The sequence below is a fragment of the Ursus arctos genome, unplaced genomic scaffold (assembly GCF_023065955.2).
Source record: "Ursus arctos isolate Adak ecotype North America unplaced genomic scaffold, UrsArc2.0 scaffold_12, whole genome shotgun sequence".
NCBI classification, from domain to species: domain Eukaryota; kingdom Metazoa; phylum Chordata; class Mammalia; order Carnivora; family Ursidae; genus Ursus; species Ursus arctos.
The window spans coordinates 23787305-23811510 of record NW_026622786.1 but is presented as its reverse complement, the minus strand read 5'-3'; the positions used below and the strand labels follow the sequence as shown (position 1 = coordinate 23811510).

General features: G+C 38.4%; 1 long non-coding RNA gene across 1 annotated transcript in view; it reads right to left on the bottom strand.

The window, feature by feature from the left end:
* LOC123000974 (uncharacterized) overlaps window positions 1-23861 on the bottom strand; it is a 45554-nt gene extending 21693 nt beyond the window's left edge. The window contains exons 1-2 of the long non-coding RNA XR_006409386.3: window positions 23247-23861; window positions 3375-3477 (exon numbers count right to left, since the gene is read on the bottom strand). This is a non-coding gene — a long non-coding RNA (uncharacterized LOC123000974). The remainder of the gene's footprint in view (window positions 1-3374; window positions 3478-23246) is intronic.
* Window positions 23862-24206: the final 345 nt, after the last annotated feature.

The window sequence follows — 24206 nt, the reverse complement described above, 5'->3', positions numbered from 1 at the left end:
CCAGCCATCTAATGTTACCAGAAAATCCTTAATTTTCTGGATTTTTATGAAAACGTACATCCTTAAAATCAAGCTTCCAAGTAACTAACAATTTTGTGAATCTTTGTGGTCTACAGAGCACTTCCACTATTCGCCACTCTTGCAATGCTCTCCCTTCCCCTGTGAGCTAGGCTTTATCATCCTAATTCATAGATTAGGCAACTACAGCACAAAGTCAACCAACCAGCAAGTGCTGGGTGATAACTCAACTATTAGACTTCTGAACCTTGTTCATTTCAGTATTTCATGCTTCCTTAGCCTCTTCAAAAAATATATATATTCTGCTCCTACTGAAAAGTAATCATTTATAAGGAAGTGAAGTGATTCCACGTTTAGGACTTGTGAGGAGGACAGAGGTTGAAACCACAGTTCTTCTTTTACCATTACTGAATGACCGGAAGATGTGGCAAATACTCTCTGGGATTTCAGGTTCCTTCCAGTGAAGGAGACATTCTTGCTGCCTTCCAGGGAGGTAATGAGAGCGGGAAGGGAGCAGATGAGGATGGGGAGGAGTATCACATGCTAACTGATCTTAAAAGTACAGCTGACATGAGCCTTTGCAAGCGTGTGCTCAAACATAGACCTTGGCAGATGGCATGTGTGAATTCAGAGGGGCTATGAAAAAATGGTTAGGGAGATCCCAACAGAAAACCCAAAAGCATCTCCTGTAAGCTCCAAATCCAGCATCTGGCAGGGCCGGGCATCTTCATACATTGAGTCTATCAGTCAGCAACTTCATTGTGGGCTGAGGAGGTGGAGATGTAATATGGGCTTATCTGGAAGGATAAGAGTGCTAAAGAAACAGAGAAAGTGTCTATGAAGTGCTTTGAGCTCTTTAAAGATAAACACTTACTCTAAGATGCCATCGGCAATGACTGGTTATGGCACTAGGAGGGGGATGTTAATTGTGTGTTACAAGTAGGCTTGTTTTGCTTACACTTACAAGGATGGAACCTGACTCACGAGATAGACACAGTTAATAATCTCACTCTCCCTCGTACACAATAGAAAAGGTTCGTCTTAGTGTTGTTTGCTCTCTTCCCGTGCCATACCTTGAAGTTGGCTCGCCGTCATCAGCCTCATCGTGAGCTACGTGAGCTACGCTCTTCCTTTTTCCCAAATGGCTACGATGAAGAATTCTGCCTCCAGGCAGGATTTTACCTTCTTCCCCTTTTAGCCAACTCTTTATCTTTCTTTTACCTAATATTCCCTTCCCACCTACCCTCACATCAAGAGGCAGAGATGTCCAAGTTTAAGAAAATTTAAGAAATAGAAAAATTAAACTTACAAATACAATAATCATGAGTAATGTTTCTGAAACATTTAATTTACAAAAGATTAACAGTCTTATAAATAAATATTTTCCAAAGTGCATTTAAAATGTATTTAATATATTTTTGAGGTATATTACCAAATACCTTTCGAATTGTATAAAATAAGGTTCACTCACATTATCTTCTTTTAGAGAATCATTAGGTAGCCAAATAAATGAGTAAGTAAAATCAGAATTCATTCTCAATATTTCATTATCATGTTCTTATAGAGTATTGGCTTCAGCAATGTCATGAAGGGAATAATACTAGATCAGCCAGTGGATTTCATGAAAATTAGAGCTAAATTTTAATTTGGGCTTCACTACAAAGATCATTTCAGGCCCTAATTACTTTTGGGCATAGGACAATTTTGTCATTCCTCAACACACTAATGAGTCTGGTGATCTATTAAACAGAGGGGCTGGACTGTTTGAATTCTTCAGTCTACAAAAAGGCCACTCAACTCCGGTCATCTTTCAAAATCACAAATCTTTGTGAAAAATATACTGGAAGAAAGCTTTGAACATTATCTCCTAACTCTTTTCAAGGCATAATGTCTTGCTCTTAGAATTCTTTCAACATACAAACTAAAAGCTAGTTTTCAATTTGTCAAAATCCCCTCAGTGGACCTCTTTCCTCAGCCCCATCCAGCCATGGATATAAATTGCTATGCTCATACCACCAGGTTTAAAATTCCATCCACAGGGACGCCATAGGTGAGTTCTCTTGCAGAAAGAGAATTAAGCTTGACAAATACATGAAAGCCAAATTCCCTATTAGGTTAGCAACAGAGAAATTTATCCTCCTTACAGAAAACAAAAACAGGGACACCTGGGTGGCCCAGTCAGTTAAGCACGTGACTCTTCATTTCAGCTCAGGTCATGATCTTGGGAATCATGAGATTGAGCCCTGCATCTGGCTCCACGCTCAGTGGGGAGTCTGCTTGAGATTCTCTCTCCCTCTCCCTCTGCCCCCCCAAAATAAATAAATAAAAAAATTTTTTTTTAAAAAGCAAAGACAAAAACAAAACCCTGTGCTTCATGTGGAACCAGTTTTATATCTTCTTTCCCTAAAAGGCTTTGAAAGTAATGATCAAGGTGTTTCAATAAATTGAGTGCCAGGGCAGAGTAAGGTCACTGTCTGCTAGGAAGGAGATACTTTGCAGTATTAGCATCACCTGGTCAAGAAAGTTATAAAGAAAAGCTCTATATTCTTCCAGGTTCCAGATTTGATAGACTTGTGGGAAAAAAGATAGATGATGAGATGATAGATAGATAGATAGATAGATAGATAGATAGATAGATAGATGATAGATAGATGATAGATAGATAGATAGATAGATAGATAGATAGATAGACAGATGTAATGAAGAAATCCCTCCTAACCTGCTGAAAAGCTATAAAATTATGTGTATGTTTATAGAACCCTAGCTGGACCTGCATCACACATATTGTTTATTTCCTTAACATAAGACAAAAGAAAAGAGTATATATCAAGGTACACTCTTTTTTCCACTTCTATCTAGTTCTGACCCAGTATTTAGATGCCAAATTTTCATAGTTTTTTTATTTTCCATTTCTAGACCCCTCTGAGATTATTAAACATTCAGCAACATTCAATCAATCTCCTTCAGATATTCTAGAAAAAGCTTGCTTTGGAGAAACCAGTCATCCTCTGTTTCAGTCTTCTGAAATCTAGCCAGGTCAAAGAAATCTGTCACTATCAACAGGTGGCAGACATGCTTAGTACCACCCTGTTTAGCTGCAATCACAATATTTACCATTTGTTGTTGTTGTTTGCCCACCCACTAATTCAACACAACCTAACAAACATACTTAGGTCAAAATTACCTGTATCATAAAAAACAATCTAATATTGAAGCTCTCTCCACTTGCTCTCTACTGATCAGATTAATCAGCCTTTTATTTTTCTTCCATGACTTTTCCAAATGTTCAAATAACAATAGACAAGACGTTTCACACAGCATTTTTCCTTTTAGATAATAGTAAACAGGGTAATTACCGGCATCGGGATGGTCAAGGTCAAGCAGGCAAGAACAATGAGTTGCTTATGATGTGCTTTCTAGAAATGCATCACCAGCTTCATGCCATTAGGACAGTTGCTCCTGAATTAGAAGAAAGGCCAACATTTTAAATTACTCTCTGGAAAAGTCATCTCAGAAAATATCCTTCACTGAATCCTCGTCCCCTTCATTTGTTCTTCCTTTCCTTCATTCCTTTTGGTCCTCAGTGTGAATTTTCTCTCTTTTCAGGTTCTATGGCAGTCACTTCCAACCTCATTGCTGAGTTGTTGCCAGAAATAGTTACAGGTTTATGAAAAGAGCAAGAGCAGAAATCACTTGGAAATATTTCCTTTCAAGAAATGCTCTGACAGAAATAACCTTCAACCCCTGGTCGCACCAACGTCCTGATATGCATGTAACATCAGTCTTAGACTGCGTTCCGAAGACTTAGAACACACCTCCGGACAATTTACTCCGCAGAGTCCCGGAGCTTCTAGAGTTGCCCTAGGGGCCATCCCAAAGGCAAAGGTAGGGCAAATCTACAACTGCTCTAACCCATGACACACACACACACACACACACACACACACTACACACAATGCTACATCCAATTTAGCTCTGGTTTTTAGGTTCTTTTGTTTGTTTTTAATTTTGAATTTCTATGTTGTCCTTGGGGGGAAAAAAGGATTGCACTGTTAAGAAAAATTATTGGCTCAAGTTTAATCTCTATATTTTATAAATGAGAAAACTAAGGTCTGAAGAGAGTAAATGATTTTCCCAAGGCCACATAAATAATGAGTAACCAAGCCCTTGAACGCGGAGCCTCTGAATCTATATCTAGTCTTTTTCAGCACTTTGTTATTTTTCTTCATGTCAAGAGGTCAAATGTTTACCTAATGTGTCCACTTCTGTGACCTACATTAGTTTATTCAAAACAAGGTAAATTGATGATAAAATTATTAATTCATCCAATTTTGTAGACTGAAAAAATAAAAATCAATAAAACTAAACTTTCTCCTCCCACAATTTTTTTTTAAATCTTCCTAAATCCCTTGGCAGAAACTTCATTCAAATATTTTTTCTGATAAATGTCAACAAGGTCAAGAAAGAGGCCACGTATAGATCACACAGCTCCTGTACATCTGTCAAGGCAAGGTAATTATGTGGTCAAAGAATGACACAGACCCGGAATGGATTTTTAAAGTTTCGTCATAAGTTTCTGAAAAGTAAGCTCTTGAGAAGGTGGGATGGGGAAATGATTTGACTAAGGCTTAGAAAGACATGATTTTACTTTTAGTTCATCAACATTGTCTATAAATACAAACTGATCATGGAAGAGAAAGGAACGCAGAGAAGTAAGCCCTGCATGCAGGACCACTTTTTTTCTGGAGACTTCTGCTTCTTTTAGGAAAGACACTGAGATGCTGAGCAGAGATTCTGGAAACCTTATAGGCTAAAGGAACAAATTTTCTCTGGTGAAATACTCTATACTTTGGGTTATAATCCCAAAGGGCTGAGTCTAGGAAGAAGGATAAACCAGAAATAGTTCAACCTTTGCAGGGACTGAAACATAACTTCATATCATATTAATTTCTAAAATTAGAATGACTTGATCTGGGATGGCTAATGCTCTAGACTCTTGCCAAAAAAAAAAAAAAATACAATTAGTAAGGCTTGGGATAACACTATCATATGCTTCGAATTAATTTTATAGTTTTCATTATACATTGTTCAGCACGATCAAAGGTAACAAGACAATGCAATTAAAAACCAAAAGAAATAAGAGAAAACAGATTTAGGAGATCCAGATGATGAAAATTTTATACACAAACTCTAAGCCTTCATTAATATGCCTAAAACAGAAAAAAAAAAAAAACCATGAAGAATTTTAACAAAAATATGGAAACTACAAAATAAAACCAAATGGAAATTCTGGACATGAAAAATACAACTGATATTAGAAACTCAGTGGCTGACTCTAAAATTAACTTATGCACAGCTGAGGACAGAAATAGTGAACTAAAAGCAAACTTTGAATAAAATCATCAAAATGAAACATGGAGAAATAAAAGTAGAAGAAATACAGAAAAGAGAGTAAGAGATATAGGAGATATTATAGTGAGAAAGTCTAACTACTTATAACTGAAACCCAGAAGAACAGACAGCTAGTGGGGCAAAAAAGTAGGAATTCCATAGTTTCTTAGCAAGTGTCTTTCAAAACAGTTAAAATCAGCTAGTTTCAGCAATATCTTTTGCAATAGTCAATGCTAAAATAAAATGATAGAATTGTCAGTCAAGGCCCCAAAATTTTATAACTAGCCTAATTGTCATTGCCTAAAATCAGAAGCCCACTGTGAAAGTTATTCTTCTTACTTATTTAACTGAAATAAATAGGTATTGAAATGTATGACAGTTATTATTAATGTCTTACCTTTTCAGTGATAGAAATGGTTTTATATACTTGTTTTTTATATTTTTGTGTTTTAGTGCTTATAAATATGATGCTTACTAGCTTTCAAAAATCCACCAAAAAGTATCCTACAATTACTTTAGGTAAACTTTCAAATATAACTTAAGTTTCAAGGAACAAGACACAGCAAATATTTGGTACACTCCTCGGTTAAATAGTCTTATCAAACTAAATGTGACCAAGAGGTAACTGAACTCTGGGGAATTTTTGTGCAGTGATGCGGCACTAAGTAATCAATTGGGAATAAAAAGTCAGTCCCTGGGGAAATTTGTAGTTGTAAGAGCAGACTTTTAATATGAAAATGTGTTCAAATTTCAGAACACTCCTCTGTTAAAAGTTGCTGATAAAAATTTTGCAATTCTGAGTCATCATAGGAAGGTGTCTCCTGTGGAAGCCAACTGACCGAAGGCTCCCTTGGACTCTATTCGATATTGCAGGAAATGAGCTTGATCGGACCTAGCAGCACCTAGCAGTGCTGGCTTTTGAAGTTGAGGGAAATCTGATCATAAACTGCCTAAGTCATTTAAGAGTGAGTATCTCTGGCATACTGCTTGGTGCCAAAGTTACCTGAAAGGATCCATTTACTTCTAAAAGGTGAGTCATTGACTACCCACGCACTAGTCAGATAACGTCAGTATTGGTAAATTTTTTTCCAATATCATCTCAGTAATATTCGTTTTCCAGACTTAACTGAGAGAAAGGAAAATTGATTTGAGGAAGGAAAATCCACAGTGCTTCTGCATATTTTTGCTTTATTTTATCAAGCTGGATGAATTATGCTCAAAAAATAGCACACGATTACAATTTCTTTACAATTCCAACACACTGGAAAGGTCACGAGACTCCACAATACGGGATGGACTGGATGACAATAACAAGGGGTCCCTTTATATCATGTGGTAATGCTATTGTTGTAGAGAGAATGAAATTTAATGCCAAAATAATTATAGAGGCAACTCCATGATAACAGTGATTTCAAGAAGTGTTCTCTTTGGAAAGTTCAAAAGAATTTTTGAAGGCCCGTCAGAGATTAAAGAGGAAAGAAAATATAATTCTGAACAGAGACAAAGCAAATATTAAATCTAGCCACAGAACATGGTTCATGTCAGGGCCAGCAGACAAGAGGTCAACAACACTAGAACTAGAATCTAAACAGGGTTCACAAGTCAGAACAAAAGTCAAGCTAAGAAAGATAAGCAGCCCGGTTCAGATTCTTTCCACACATAAACATGAAACTATTAGATGAACAAGGATATTGGGCACCCTGTCTCCTTTATGAAAGGAGAACTGACTGATAGCCTTGGCCCTTGGATAATGCCAATGTGGGTCAATAGGTCACTCTGCTCCCATCAATCAAGGGACTATATCGGCCCTTAGACATTGGCAGGACAATGTTCTCAATGTTAGTTCTGTGATTTTAGTTGTAGCAGAATCCCTCCTCTAATGCAAAGCCTTCTTAGTTGACAAAGATGATCTAGTCAACATACAAAGTAGACAAAGCATGCAATTAGAAACAGTATTTGTTGGATTTCACTAGATAAACAGACTCACTACAGCGTATACTTAGTGTATATTTCCTGAATAAAGGCTGGGAGAGTAGAGAATCCACTCACATTTCAGGAATCACACAACAGGGACGACAGAGGCCATCAAATTCTGCCACTCACTCATGGAAGGAATAGCTCTCTACAGCTTCCCTGGTTAATGGACAGGCACCAACAGCCCAAACACTTCTGGAGAAAAGAATGGGTAAATTCTTAAGATTGCCAATTCTACTTTTTTTCCTTTCATAAAATTGGATAATTAATATATTCGCAAGGATCGGATTTTTTAAATTATAAAATAATACTAGCAAAAGGTCTCCCTCCAACTCATCTGCCTAGTTCTACAACCAGACCAAAGCAGCCCACTGCACCCCACCCTGCAACAGAGAACCACCATTGTAAATATCCTGTTTATTCTTCCAAAGGTTTAATGCATACAAAAGTGAATGCGACATTTTTTTTCTAGTTCTACCTTAAGGAACTTCACTTATTAGAAAATACTCATTTGCTAGGATTCTAATTTGCCTCACTTTTATTGAATAGGAAACTTATAGCAATCATGTTCAAAGACATTAAATAGTATTAAATTTGAACATATATGAGTGTTTGTACACTACCTTAAATGCTTTACAGTTATTTTTCTACATTATCCTTATAAAAATCCTATAATGTAGGTATTATTGTCATTATAAAGGAAATAAACCTTTCACACAGAAAAATTAGCGACTGGCAATACAGATTAACAAAACTAACCTCTGACTTCTTTTCTCCTTTTCCATCTCCCCTAATGCTCACATCTACACCCATATCATCTTTTTCCTCTTAAATGCTGCCATGTTCACCTCTAAGGGAGCCATGTATCCAATACCAACCGCTCAGTTCTTTAACCTACATAGGCTTTAGCATAAACTTTGGAGACAGACAGACCTTGATTTGAGTCAGTTTTCACCATTCATGAGCTATGTGAACCCGGATTCCGTCCTTGCCTCTCTGAAAGTAAAAAATTGGGGGTGGGGTGGGGTGAGTGTGAGGGAGCACAGAATGGAAAAAAAGCTTTATAGATTTTTGTGACCAAAAATTTCTGATGCTGAACCATAAGTGGGTCCCCACTTTTCTTTTTATTTTGTCCTGTTTTAATATATTCTATGGTGATTAATCCAAGCCATTGTCATTTTCTTTTTTCCTCCTTACCTCATGTCTATAACCCTCATTATCAGCATATTAACTTCAAATTACACCATATAGGCAAGTGTGACATTAGAGGAAATGTATATTTATCTCTGCTCCTGGTCCCTGATACAGGGCTCCTAAAACCCTTGCAATTTCCTAAGTGATATGAATGTTAGGAGCATTTTTTTTCCTTAATATTTGAGTTTTTACTTCAGTTCCTGACACAGAGTTCTTAAATTCTTTGGAATTTCCTGGGTGATTAAAAAAAAATGGTAATGCCATTCTTTTAGAGTAGGCCTATTAATGACAATTCTCTTAGTGTTCTTTCATCTGAGAATGTCTTGATTTCCCCTTCATTTCTTCTGTTCAAGTGAGGCAACTCTTAGTGGGCTCCTGAATAGTTTTAGGATGCGGGCTGGTTATCAGAAAGACCAAGGCATGATTAAGAGCTTGGAAATTTCCAGGATGCCTGGGTGACTCAGTCAGCTGAACGCCCAGCTCTCGATTTCTGCTTAGGTCATGATCTCAGTGTTGTATGATGGGCCCACTTTGGGCCCTGCATCAGGCTCCTCGCTCAGTGGAGAGTCTTCTTGAGATTCTGTCCCCTCTCCCTCTCCCTCTGCCCCTCCCCCTGTTTGCTCACATGCTCTCTCTCTCTCTCTCCCAAACAAAAAATAAATCTTTTGGGGGAAAAAAAGAGCTTGGAACTTTCAGCCCCACACCCGTTCTTTAGAGAAAGAAGAAGTTCTGGAGATTGAGTTAGTAATTAATCATGCCTACACGATGCAGTTTCCACAAAAATTCCTAAACTGCAGGGTACAGAGAGTTTCCAGGTTGGTGAAAACATCTACATGCCAAAAGGGTGGTATGCCTCAACTTCATGGAGACAGAAGATTCTGTACTCAGGATCCTTCTGGACCTTGCTCTTTATGTTTCTTCATCTGGCTATTGATTTGTGTATAATAAACTAGTAAGCATAAGCAAATGTTTCCCTGAGTTTTTTAGCTGTTTTGGCAAATTATCAAATCTGAGGGAGGTTTGTGGCAAACTTCAACTTTGTAGCCAGGTTGGACCAAACTATGGGTGCCCTGGAGACCCATTACTTGCAACAGTGTCTGAAGCAAGGACAGTCTTGTGGGACTGAGTCCTTAAGCCTGTGATTAGTTAGTGGCAGAACTAAATTAAATTATAAGATATGCAGTTAGTGTCTAGAAATTTGGAAAATTGGTGGGTGTTGGGAGGAAGGGGGAGGTACAGGGAATTACCTATTTGGTATCAGAAGTGTCAAAAAAATCTCAACAAATTGTAAAAAATTGAAATCATCCAGTGTGTATTCTCCAACCACAACAAATTCAAAATCAGTAAGAGAAACATAACAGAAAAATATACAAACTTGGAAAGTAAACAACATAATAATTCATAGGTGAAAAAGGAAGTCTTCAACTAAAAGAAAATTTCGTTGAACTAAATGAAAACAAAAATGCAACAAATCAGAATTTGTGGGCCATAGCTGATAGAGGGCTGAGTGGGAACTTTATAGTATGAAATGCGTATGTTAGAAAAGAAGAAAAGTTTCACATCAATAAGCTAATCTCTACTTCAAGAACCTAGAAAAAGAAGAGCAAACCAAACCCAAAGTAAGCAGAAGGAAAGAAATAATAAAGATAAGAGCAGAAATCATTGAAATTAAAGGCAGGAAAACAGGAAAAATCAATGAAGCAAAGAGCTATTTTTCCAAAGATCAATAAAATCGACAAGCCGCTGGTAAGCCTCACTGACAAAGTGCAAGAAAAAAGCCATACCAGCACAATAGCAGTAATGATGTGGAGTATCTTACTACAGAGCCTGCAGACACCAAAGGAAAATGGGGGGAAACTGCGAATAATCCTACATACATAAATTTGACAAAGTAGGTGAAATGAGCCAATTCCTCAAGCTACCACAATTTAACTCATATGAAATAGATAATTTGAATATACCTATAACTATTAAGGAAATTTAATTCACCAACTTAAACCTACCAAACAAGAAATCTCAAGGTAGAGGTGTTTTCACTGGAGAATTCTACCAAACTTTACAAAACAAACACTAATTCTGCACAATCCCGTCCAAAAACTAGAATAGGGGATAGTTAATATTTTGGTGAAGTTAATATTATATAACAAAGACATTAGAAAAAAGAAAACTACAGACCAACATTCTTCATGAGCATAGATACACAAATCCTTAATAAACTATTACCCAATAGAATTCAATAAAATACAAAAAGAATCATACACCGTGACCAAGTGAGGTTCATTCTGGGGATGAAAGGCTGGTTCAATATTTAAAAACCAATCACTATAACCCATCATGTTAACAGGCTAAAGAAGAGAACACATTTGATCATATCAATTGATGCAGAAAACGCATTTGAAAAAAATCACTATTCATTCATGATTTTTAAAAACTCTCAGAAAACTAGGAATAGAGCGGAACTTCCTCAGTTTGATTTTTAAAATCTACGAACAACTACAGATAATGTGAAAGACTGAATTTACACATACCCATCCCCACCACCTAGGTCAAGAACAAGGCAAGGATACCTCTCTCACCACTATAGTTCTGGAAGTTCTAGCTAGTACAATAAGGAAAGAAAGGGAAGGGGAAAGGCAAAGAGATTGGAAATGAAAAAATAAAACAGCTTCTATTTGCAGATGACATGATTGTCTATGTAGAAAGTCCTAAGGAATTTACGAAAGAACCCCTAGTACGTCCTAGTGCAAATAAATGAGTTCAGCAAGGTCATAGCACATAAACATAGAAAAATCAATTATATTTCTATATGCTATCCATGAACAAATAAATGCTGAAATTGAAAATGCAATACCATTTACAATTGCTCAAAAAAATAAAATACTAGATGTAAATCTAGCAAAACAAGGACAGGACTTACATGTTGAGAAGTATAAAACACTTATGAAAGAAATCAAAGAAAATCCATTAAATGAAGAGACACAACATATTCACAGATTGGAACACTAGGCATAAACAGTGTTACTTCGCCCCAAATTGATATACAAGATTTAACATAATTCCTATCAAAATTCAGTAAGATTTCTTATAGATATAGACAAGGTTGTTCTAAAATTTATATGGAAAGACAAAGGAACTGGAATGGTTAAAACAACTTTTAAAAAATAAAGAGGGAGGGGGCGCCTGGGTGGCTCAGTCAGTTGAGCATCCGACTCTTGTTTTGGCTCAGGTCATGATCTCCGGGCCATGGGTTGGAGCCCCAGGTCCATCTGGCTCCACACTCAGCAGGGAGTCTGCTTCTTTCCTCCTCCCTTTGCCCCTCTACCCACTCACATGTGCTCTCTCTCCCCCTCTCAAATAAATAAATAAATCTTTAAATAAATAAATAATAAAGAGGAAGCAGTCTACCTGAATTCAAGACTTATAACTGTAGTAATCAAGACTATGTGGTAACGTTGGAGGGATAAGCACACAGACACACAAAGGGATAAGCACAAAGCAACATAATAGAGAACCAAAAAACAGACACACACAAATATGCCCAACTGATTTTTGACAAAGCTAGAAAAACAATTCAGTGGAGGAAAGATCATCTTTTCAATAAATTGTGCTGAAGCAATTGGATATCCCTAGGTAAAACAAAAGAAAAAAGAAGAAAAGAAAGAACAGGAAAAAAAAAACCCAAAACTTGATCCTAAGCCTTACCTTATATGAAAATTAACATAAATAGACTTAAATAGGACTTCATAAAAAGACTTAAATAAAAAACATAGAACTATAAAACTTTTAGAAGGGCATGTATGAGAAAATCCTCAGAACCAAGGACGAGACGCAGTGTCAGGCTTGGTACCAAACAAAAAACGGATAGGTTAGACTTTATCAAAATTAAACCTTTTGCTCTATGAAAGTCCTTGTTACTATGGACTTGTTTCTAAAGACCTTGTTACTGCAAGCTATAGACTAGAAGAAAATATTTGCAAACCACGTAGCCAACAGAGGACTGGTAGTAGTAACTAGAATATATAAAGAATTCTCAAAACTCAACAGGAAAAAAATCCAATTAGTAAGTGAGCAAAAGATGAAGAGACATTTCACGGGAGAGGATCTACAGAAGACAAATAGGCACATGCAAGGATGGTGGACGCCATTCGCCACTCGAGAAGTACAAATTGAAACCACAGGGACGTATCATCACACACCTATCAGATCGACTAAAACAAAAAAATGTGACAATCCCAAAAGGCAGCAAGGTACAGAGAAGCTGGATCATTCACACTTTGCTACTTGGGCTGTAGAATGATACAACTGCTCTAGAAAACACTCTACCAGTTTCTTCAAAACGAAGCACAGCTACCACGCTATCTGCCAGCAGTTGCACTCAGGCATTTAACCCAGGGAGGCAGATTTAGGTGCACATAGAAACCTGTACAAGAATGTTTATAGCAGTTTTATTCATAGTAGCCTAAAACTAGAAATAAGCCATGGCACTTTATGGACTAGAATTATACTCTTGGAGCATTTCAGTTATTTGCTCCCATTGGCCTTCACCCAACTAAAAAATGACATGTTTGAGGTCAGAAGTCTATCTACCTGTGGGACATCATGTGGAGGGTTAAAGGATGAAACTCTGGAACCAGGTGGTGGATCAGACCCCACATGGTAGCTCTCCGGCCTTGGACAAGTTATTGGATTTCTCTGTGTTTTTATTTTCTCATCTGTAATAATGATAATAATAAGACACCTTCCCGCACAGCACTTGGAATAGCTCCTGGGACATAGTAAGCTCATACCATGTACACCTCGCTTCTAGCCCAGAGCCTGGCAAAGAGTAAGTGCTTTAATAAATGTTTGTTGAGGGGCGCCTGGGTGGCACAGCGGTTAAGCGTCTGCCTTTGGCTCAGGGCGTGATCCCGGCGATCTGGGATCGAGCCCCACATCAGGCTCTTCCGCTATGAGCCTGCTTCTTCCTCTCCCACTCCCCCTGCTTGTGTTCCCTCTCTCACTGCTGTCTCTATTTCTGTCGAATAAATAAATAAAATCTTTAAAAATAAATAAATAAATAAATAAATAAATAAATAAATAAATAAATAAATGTTTGTTGAATGAATGAATAAGTGAGAAAATGAATGAATGATTAAGGTTCCAAAATACTTTCCCCACACTCTATAAATTGTTGCCCCTTTCTATACCCATTGCTAAAAATCTAATCAAGTCCCTTATCACATCCCATCATACTAGTATAATAAACTCTGACCTAATAAATGAGATAATGTTTAACATAGTTAGCCCAATGCGTGACACAAAATACTCAATGATTATAGCCGTGATTACACGGCTACAGCCTTGCAAACTCCTTCACAGTTCTAGCACAGGGAATCACTCTTACTCCAATCACAAAGTATAAATCTCTTAGTATAACACTGAAGGCATGGCAATCTGATATTAACCTAGTTTTACATATAAGAAACTGTTCAGTAATAGCCAAAATTATATTTACTTTCCCACTAGATGCCTTCCCGCGTCCTATATTCAAATCCTACCAAATTACCCACTATTTCCTGAAGAAGCGATGACTCTATCTGAACTATTCTTCCTCTCTTTCTTATCTGACATTTATTTTCTCTTCAACAAAGCCCCGTACCGTCATGTGTCTCTACCCAAGCCCTTACCCACACACCCATCCACCTAAATCATTCTTCGAGCATTCATTTATTATTTAATCTTCTTATGCCAGGGGCCAGCACAGTGCCTGGCACATAATAATGCTCACTAATGTTTGTTGCATTGAATGGAGGGAGAGAGAGAGAATCACTAAAGTCACCAGTTTCAAAACTCTTGAAACCTGCACTGGTTTCTTGGAAATGTAATCGTTATAATTGAGTGCTACGTGCAATGTTTGGTAAAGTGCTTGAGTTTCTAAGAAGTAGGACACTAACTGTCAAGACATTATTTTAAAAGTTGCCACATGAATCTCCTAGGAAACCCCGTGTGTGTCTCTAAGGGGTGTGTCCACGCTGGGTATTAAAGGAGATGCCACCACTGTCACCCCCCCTTCCCTGGTTCCCTGCCCGCAGGAACATTCCTCCCAGCCACATCATCTCACTCTCCCCAAAGTTCCCAAACACACACGTCTTGTCCACATTCCCACCATGTCCTTTCTACTTCTTCTAGCAAACTTCTTTCTCTTTCCCATCAAATCCAACCCCTAGGATCCTATTCAAAGCTATTTTAAAAAACACTGATACCTTAATGGCTAACACGACTTACAGTTTTTCTTCTACCCCCGTCACATCAGTTGAGCGCTTGAGTAATTTGAAACAATTCCTGTTTTGACTTCATAAATCCCAGCCAGGAATTTTACCTCATCCTTCAAATTACTGCCACCAGATAGACAGTGCCAATGATGAGAATATAACCTTTACAGAACACTGAGCCCAACTTTGTAAAAACCTGACTTCATTTTCAAAAATTAAAAACGCCTAATTAAAAAAGCATAAATTTACATTCATTATATAATTGAATCAAGTAATTCTTAGAGCAAAGAGATCACTCTCAAGGTACATGAATCTACTAAATGCTTTTATTTATTTAATTTTCTTTTTGGTAAAATTTCTGACAAGATTTTGACAGATGTTTCTAAATAGATTTTTCCATTAGAATTTTTTCTATATCTTTGATAAGCTAGGTTTTTTTCCCCATTAATGCATCACTCCCTGACCAAAATTGATCCACACGGAATGAGGGCCCTCTTTCCCCAGCTGTTTTCACTCTGAATCACTGTTTCCCCGAAGTCTTCATCTCCCCACCACTCGGGGCATAGAAACATAATCGAACTTAAAAACGTAGGCGTTTGTTTTCTCTTTCCTTATTTATATGCTATCAGATCTGATCATATACATACATTTTCCATCTGCAACCTGAGACGATCTCACAGTTTCCCCCACCTCTTAACATAGAACATCTAGCCCCCAAAGTCTGTGCACGTCCCACCCAGCCAAGGCCACGGATCCACAGGGAACCAGGGCCTCCAAGGTGATCTACAGAACGATGAGGGTAATGCCTCTCTCCGACTTGGGTTACTCTCTAAAGGTGGGGATCCTCACAGGGGTTTCTCAAACTTCACCATTTCTATTTTTAGTGAAAGGAATTTTTCTATTTTTTACTTATTCTCTCTCCCTGTCAAAAGACCAACATTACACTTTCATGTTCGAAATCATTTTTCCCCTTCAATGTCTAAGACCTTATGACTCAGCCAAGCATGGGGTCTGGCTCTTTTTGCTTTTAGAACGAAGTTTCCACCCAGACATGCTCGGCTTGTATAAACAGTTCTGTGAGCTGCCTGGACATCTCCCCAGACATACCCAGCATGCCTGAGTCCTGGAAGGAGCAAAGCTCAGGTTCAGGTTGGTTTCCTACCACCTACTAAGTAAGACTAAGTGAAGGAATACGACAAAAATTCGTTGCATTAAAACCTCTTGCAGATTCTTTCATTTCAAAAGAGAACATCTGAAAATGATAACACCTTCACCCGAAGAAACAAATGCCTGACAGCAAAACTTCCAAGAAGGGGACAGCAGGTGAGGAAATATTTTTTAGAGAATCCCACTGTAACCAGGATTATATTGGCAGTCTCCTCAAAACATCCAGGGCTTTCTTAATTCACATATAGGACCACTTTTGATGGGCATTATGGGTCCATCAGCCCGCCTCAAGCCCTGGGTCCTAAGTAGCACGGGTGGTGTCATATCCTATCTCTAGGACACGTACATATCTGCACTCGGGAGCTGGCCAGCTGCCACCCACAGGGAGAAACCACACCCGGGTTTATTGTGGTAATTTGGGGATCCAAAAACAACTTGACATTTAAGTTTTGCCACTAATTACTCTAACAATCAGCCCTCTGTTCTTTCAGTACCACCTTGAGTTTCCTTCATTTCCATCCAAGCTTTCTTTTTGAAATAAAAGTCATATCTCACCTGACTTCTTTTGCCTTCTCTCTGTGCAGATTTGTAAAAATCTTTCCTCTAGCTTTCTTTTATTTTTGAATCTATCTAAGGATTTTCAAAGTGTGTAGACAGTGGTTGATCATGCTGTTGTTAGATGGAGCATTTGCCCCATGTGGGGAAGGGCAAGTGGGGCACTGACATTTACAGAGCATTTTTCTGGGCTCTTCACACAGATGTGAAAGCCCCACGACTTCCTTCAAGGATGAGTTGTGATGCCTTCATTTTACAGATGGAGAAACAGAGGCACCAAGAGACGAAGACGCTCAGGTCATAGAGTTCCTAAAGCACGGAGACTGGATTTGAGCCTTGGTCGGTCGAATTCCAGATCCCATTCCCTTTCCATATATACAAAGCCTTCCATCAGTCACAAAGAGAATTCCGTAAATAAGGCTCTCCACACCAGGCAGGCCTTGCATTTAAGTCTAGCAATTTATTTCCCAACCTACCTTTTAAGGAATGTTCCTGTAGTCACCACGTTAGAAGAGTATTTCTGCCTTGTATTTGTCTCCAACTAGATATCGCTACTATTTTGTCTCATTCGTGTATTTTTTTGCATCTCCGAAGGGCAGTTGTAGAATTATTCCATAGTTTCTTACAAAGTCTCAGCTGGTAAATGTACTTTCTCTCTCCTGGAGACCACTCGTTTGGATGAAATTACTTGGGACTATTTGGCCAAATTATAGCTATTATTGAAGTATGAAATAAAACTGAAAGATTTACACCTGCAATCTCAAAAGACCTTGCTTCTGGATGGTAGGGTTAATTGTTACCTGGAAAAGGTCCTGATATAAGATGGTTTGGGCAAAATTGATTGGGTAAACATAAACCTTGAAGTCTACAATGGTTTGATAAACTGCAATGAGGTAGAAAATAAATGTTAATATAATTTTGTAAACACCAATCAGACATATTAGGTGAAGATTACGTAGAGTCAAATATTTGTATAGAACATGCCTAAAATTCTCAGTATTTAATTTTCCTCTGTAAACTCTTCTGAATTTTGATTTGTGTGGGCAACACTGTTCAAGAATTCTACAAAGAAATACTCAACCAGTGAGGTCAGCCTTAGTTAAGTATCAGAAAAAAAAAAAAGAAAAAAGAAATGTGTATATAAGAATATAAATCACTGAGTCAACACCACCTAGGGAAAACACAGCAGCTATGTAGAAATGCAACCAGACAATTTCGAAATCCCAGAGTAATTTACAACACATGATGCAGTTACAGTAGCCTACAACAGCATCTTGCATTATGAAGGGCGAAGTGGCCAATTGGGACAAAATTCATGTCACCTTGCTCTGGGTGGATCCTCATTTAAACAAGTTCTGTAAGCAAATAAAATTTTTTTTTTAATTTTTAAAATGTTTTCTCTCTTTTCCTTAAATTGGGAGATCTGTGGTATATCGGCATACCCATTCTCAGTAAAAACACTCCTTAATTTTCCCAAGGTTTCCCTCCTCTGGAAAATGTTCTATCATCTTCACAGCTCAAGAAACCATCCTCTGCTCCTAGTACTATACTTATGAGTGACATCTTCCACTTGCTACTCATTATATATTGTCCTGTATTGTTGTTTATCTTTCACAACTGATTATTTGTATCTCATACATATGCGATCTGTACACCAATAATAGACTATGTAGAGGTAATTATGCATCTTTATAGTCTCCCTAATGTGTAACGTGCTGTTGTGTATGTACTGGGTGCTCAACACGAAGCTGATTTACCTAGCACTGATTTTTTGGAAATTTAACCAGGGTTATCTTCTTTGATAAATGTGAAATATTTTTGCTAAAATATTCTGCTAATCAGAACAGATTATTTTTTTAGTTCATATATAGATATCTTCATTGCATCTGATATGGATATAATGTCTGGTGCTGAGACAGTCACCAATAAAATCTACAAAAAATCTAAATATAATATGTAAGAATTCTAGAAATAAAATACCAGACTAGGCCTTGAGAGGTTGTCAAATGTTCATTCTGCCTCAGCATTAAGTGATCTTTTAACCACTCATTTAAAAACATAGTATAAATGCTATAATGTCTAAAATTACTTTTTATCCTAGCTTTGATGTAGTTTATATGTAATTCATTAATCACTCTAGTACATTGCTCCAGCTGAAATGTTTTGGTACATATTTAGGTGCCAGATAATATTGCAGTATAAATCTTTTTAAAGCTTTGAATCTTCCAGGAATTTGTTCATTTGCTACTTTGGCAGATGTAACAAACATTCTCTAATTTTATTATTTCATTTCCTTTTCAGTGATCCAATACCTTTATATTTTTTTCATTTTGATATTTTTGTAGAGAAATTCAACTGAATTTAGCGTGTACTAATTCTAACCTTGAATAACCCATAAAGTAAATACATGATGACACTGACAAGAATCTCTGGAGCTTCCACAAATTCTGACATACTTTGGAAGACAGGGGAGAGTAGATGTATCATAACAGTACAAGGAAATCATGGCAAATGAAATGACAATTTTCCAGTTTCTTAAATATATCAACCTTTAACAACCTAAGATTATAATGAACTTTGAATAAAAGCCGAATGCCTTCCCCTACTTATGTCCATTTTAAACTCAAACTATAGCCAGTCCATGGGACTTGACCCTTAAGTTAACTCAAAACCTAATCTCTGGAGGCCGATCCTAAAGCTAACATGGAAGATCCGTAATAATGAGCAGGAAGTCTGGCATTCAACCTGGTGCCTGAACCTCTGTCCAGACCTTTAATATGCATTAAGCATGAGTCCAAGCACCACTGCTGAGAGAGATTTATGACCCTTCTGCCCCACTGGAACATTTTGAGGTAAGCCAGACCTAAGAAGAACTGATTGTGAGAGAACCTAACAGACAACTCTGAAGAAGGAAATCTGATTTCACAATTGAATTATCAGCCCCCCGAGGAATTGAAACATATGACATCTGTAACAAAGGAGAAATCCCAAGAGAAAGTCCCAGTGAGGAGAGGAACATAGCATGGACACAGAAGCAGGAAGAAAGTGGAAAGGGGGGCTAAGGAACTAGGGAAAGGGACAAGGGAGGAGACCAAGACCAAACCTGAGGAGTTTGTAGGAGGCGGTCATCCAGTCTCCCCACTTTCTGAAAGCCCCCTCCCTCCCCAACTCTCACACACTTACACACTCTATGAAGGTTAGGTTACATTAGTTGCAGTAATCCACACTGAGGCGCTTTACTAAGCAGGGGAGAGAGGTAAAAGCACAATCCCTGCCCAGCCCTGTTGGGAGGGGAGGGTTAGTGGAGATGAAGAGATCAGGACGAAGGAGTTGAACTCTGAAGGGGAGCTTGGAAGGACACCAGAAGGCCTGTCAGCATCTTCTTATCTAGCATCTGCCTCCCTGACAGATTGGAACAGTCCCAGAGCACAGTGGTTTTGCTCAGTGGGAGCTGGCCAAGACCGTCTGAGGGAAAGCTGTTCCACAGGTGAAGACATCTGCTTGAAGGGGTGCTCTTTCCCTTCCCCGCTCAGGTCCAGAGCAAGAAAGACAGATTAAGAGGAATTTCTCTTTCTAAAATCTGACTCAGACTTTCCTTTTAGGCAAATCTGCCAAAGATGTTATTATCGCTACTTTTTCTAATATAAAAGCTAGAAATGAGATAGTCCTGATTTAACTTAAATGATTAAATTTCTGTATTTCACCACTCTCCTACCTGAGACAAAGTGATAGCCGAACTATAGTGGTAATATCCCCCTCTGAAATGCAGATTTTAATGCAAATGAGGGGAAAACTTCCTTAGAGAACACAATCAAAAATAGAATGGTTTGCCTTTAGAGGGATGGAAGTCTTCAGGCAGAATCTGGGGCCTAATAAATTATTAGAGAACATTCACGAATCCAGGATGTGTGTGTGTGTGTGTGTGTGTGTGTGTGTGTGTGTGTGTGTGTGTTCAGAGAAACAGAGAAATAAGTATGGCAAAATGTTAGCAATTATTGAATCCAGGTGGAAAATATATGCGTGCTTCTCACGCTTTCACTCTTCTGTATGTTTGAAATTTTCATAATAAAACGCTGGGAAAAATCCTATTTAAACTTGTGTGCATAACTGAGTATTCCTAGTCAAATTATTACATTATACTATAGGTGTTGTTCTGTGTTCTTTTTTCACCAAATATATCGTAGATACGTCTTCATATGAATAAATTTATGTTTACATTATACTTTAGAGTAGTTCATTGTTTTGCTCTATTTTATTTTATTTTTAAGGATTTTATTTTTATTTATTTGACAGAGAGAGAGCACAAGCAGGGGGAGCGGGCAGAGGGAGAGGGAGAAGCAGGCTCACCCAGCAGGGAGCCCAACACGAAGCTCGAACCCAGGACCCTGGGATCAGGACCGGAACTGAAGACAGACGCTCAATGACTGAGCCACCCAGGCGCCCCTGCTTTAACTTTTTTAAACTAGTCAGCATTGGTCTGTGAAATATTAGGTAGTTTCCATTTGTTGTTATGTTAAATAAAGTAGCAATGAGCGTCTTACATACATGCCTTTGCTTCTTTGTGATTATGTCCTTAAATAATTTCTTAAAGTAGAAATACAAGGCCACAAAGTACATGTATTTTACATTTTGAAACAATGGTGGCAAGATTGTTCTTCATACAATTTGTACCACTGTATATTCCCTCCTACAGAGTATTGAGAGAGCCCCTAGCCTCAGTTTTGGTAAACATTGATTATTACCAATTCTAAAATATTTTCCATTATAAAATGGTAATCATTCTTTTAATTTACATTTATTTCATCATTGATGAGTTTAAACTTTATTTCATATGTGTGATGGCCATGTGTATTGTTTCTTCTGTTTTTCTCCAGAAGTGTCCAGTATTTCCTTATTGATTTTATACCTCTTTTATTATACCTCTTATATAAGAAAACTTAGTCCTTTTTATCTGTTGTTCAGATTTGTTTATAGTACTTTCTTTTTTTTTTTTAATTTTTATTTATTTATTTATTTGAGGTGGGGAGAGGCAGATGGAGAGGGAAAGTTGGAGAATCTCAAGCAGACTCTGTGCTGAGCACGGAGCCTGACCTGGGGCTCAATGTCAGGGCACTGAGATCATGACTGAGCCAAAACCAAGAGTCAGACACTTAACCGACTGGGCCACCCAGGTGCCCGTGTACAGAGCTTTCTATCGTGGAACTATTTTCACGCACCCAACCTGCAATTTTTTTCTTTAGATGTTGGCCCCAGATGTCATTTTTAGAAAGCCTTCCCTATTCCTAGATTATGAAATTCTTGCTTAAATCTTCAACTATCATTATGGGGTTTTTTTACATTCAAATTGTAATCTCTCTGAAATTAAATTTGACGTAAGTAGCTGAATGTTTTGTTTTGTTCTGGTTTTCTCCAGATGCAGAGAATAAGTCTTCTTCCTTCAGGGTTCCATGTCTCACCCAAATGTCATTCGCCGATACTTCAAGATTATTACTTCTGCGTCCTAATTCTATCTACTCTCTACTCCTAAACTGACTTTACTCTCTACTCCTGAACTACTTGCCAAAATGGCCATTTGAATTCAAGAAGTACTCCTGACACAGATATTCACGCCATGATATTTCAGGACATTCATACAAATTTCTCAAGTTCTGAACAATCATTTCAAAACCATCCAAGTCTCCCTAAAGTGTCAGCTTTCCTGCCACCCCACTGGCAGGAACTGGTCTAAGTGTCTCAGCTCATTTAAGAAGTCACTTAAGTAAAAGGTAACACTTCTAGCCGTCTCAGAGTTTATCAAAGTCTCCTGTTCACAGAAAGGGACTGAATTTTCTTCCGCGCCGCTGCCATTTCACTTGATCTATACATGTGACAAGTCAGAGTGTAGCATTTTCCTTACAAAGACTTTTCGGGTGTGCTCTGATCACAGATCTGACATTAGAAAGACAGGGGAACTTAAAGCCAATGGTGAAGAAAAAGAATCTGCCCCACTGTATTATCGAAAATTGGTCTCCCTTTCTCAGTCAGGTTTATCCATAAAGGTTTCCTAATCACTCAGTGGCAGCTCTGTGTCTACAGCCTCTGCGTATGTTTGACAGAACTGAGGTGAGAGAAGGCATATTTCTGTTCCTACAGAATAAAATTGAAGGTCCTTTCCTCTTTTTTTCCCCATAAAATGGTCAGTGAGATACTATGAGAGAGAGATTTTCATGAATCAGGCAGAAAAAACACTGTGTTGGCTATTTCCAAATCACAATGGCTCCATTTTCTCTCTCATCTAAAAGGCAATAATCTCTGTTTTGCATCAGTGAATTTGTTTTCTTTTGAACCAACTACTTGAGGCCTCAGGTTAAAAAATTACTCTGAGTGTTAATCACAATTTTATTTCATGTCTTCCAAGCAAGTCATAACCTGTCCCTCCCACAATATTATCCCCCTCTCTTCCCCAGAACTTCCTTCAGGGGAAACTGGCATCATTCTTGCATTTGTTAGTCTTCTGTTGTATTTGCTCCCTGTCACTGGAAGAAGGATGAAGTCATCTGGTTAAACAGGTTGATTTCTTCCCAATCAAGAAGAAACAGACCAGCCCTTTCCATAGGATAGCCACCGTGAGCTATGGTCATTTACAGATCTGTCACTGAGTTTGTCACCTATGAAACTAAAGCAGAAGCACTAGAAATGTTGCCACAATCCACTCACCTGTTCAGTGATGGAAGTGAGTAGAAGTCTGTGAAACTTTAAGTGCTTAACTTTGACAATCCATTTGCATTCATGGAGTTCACCATTTGCACTAGGGTCCACTGAGGATAGAAAAGTTAGCGTACAGCAGGATATCTCGTGATGTATTTGTGGAAGTGGAAGCTGTAAGCCAGTCCATGACCACGTGTGCGCCATGTCTTCGGTCTCTGCCTAAACAGTGTCAGTCCAGCATACTGAAAGATTGGCGGTGACTCAGAAGGTAGTTAGGACGTACCATACCTTCTGAAAAGCTATGATTTAGCCACGCGGAATCCACCCTGTCTCCGATAGGCAGCTTGCAAGCTTGGGCATGTCTTCCCGCGCTGGTCTGCCAGCCTCCACACACCATATTTTTGAGAGCACTTCCTCCCACGGCCGCTGAACTGGCAGGGTGGACCTCCTGTGGATCAGTTTTTCCATTCTCTCAGTCCTGCTGAGGCACGGTGTTCTGTTGTCTGTCAGCTTTCTATTCTAGACCAGGCCCTGCCCTTGGCCTGCTAGAAACCTGGCAGCTGTTGGAAAAGAGAGAGCCTGTTAATGGTGCCTACCGTACAGTCAGACATCTGAGCCTTCCCCACCTCTCCAGCCACACACCTCTGGCTTTAGACCAGCAATACGCAGGGGCCGAGCAGAGGGTGTGTGATCATTTGGTTTGTTTAAACCAGATTCTTTTACTGAACGTTCACCGGTCTCCTTACATATCCTGTGCACATGTGATGTGTAGCCAGAATCCCTTTTGGTCCTCATTAAGCTCAGGGATCATCTCTCCAGACCCAGTCCAGAGCTATCACTGACATCTCATGAGCTGTCCTTTTGATACATTCCAGCGGAAGAACATTATTTTAATCACCTTCCAATAAAAAGTGAAATTAATGGTTGTTTACTGAGCACAGGCTCTTTGCCCAGCACCACCTGGAATAC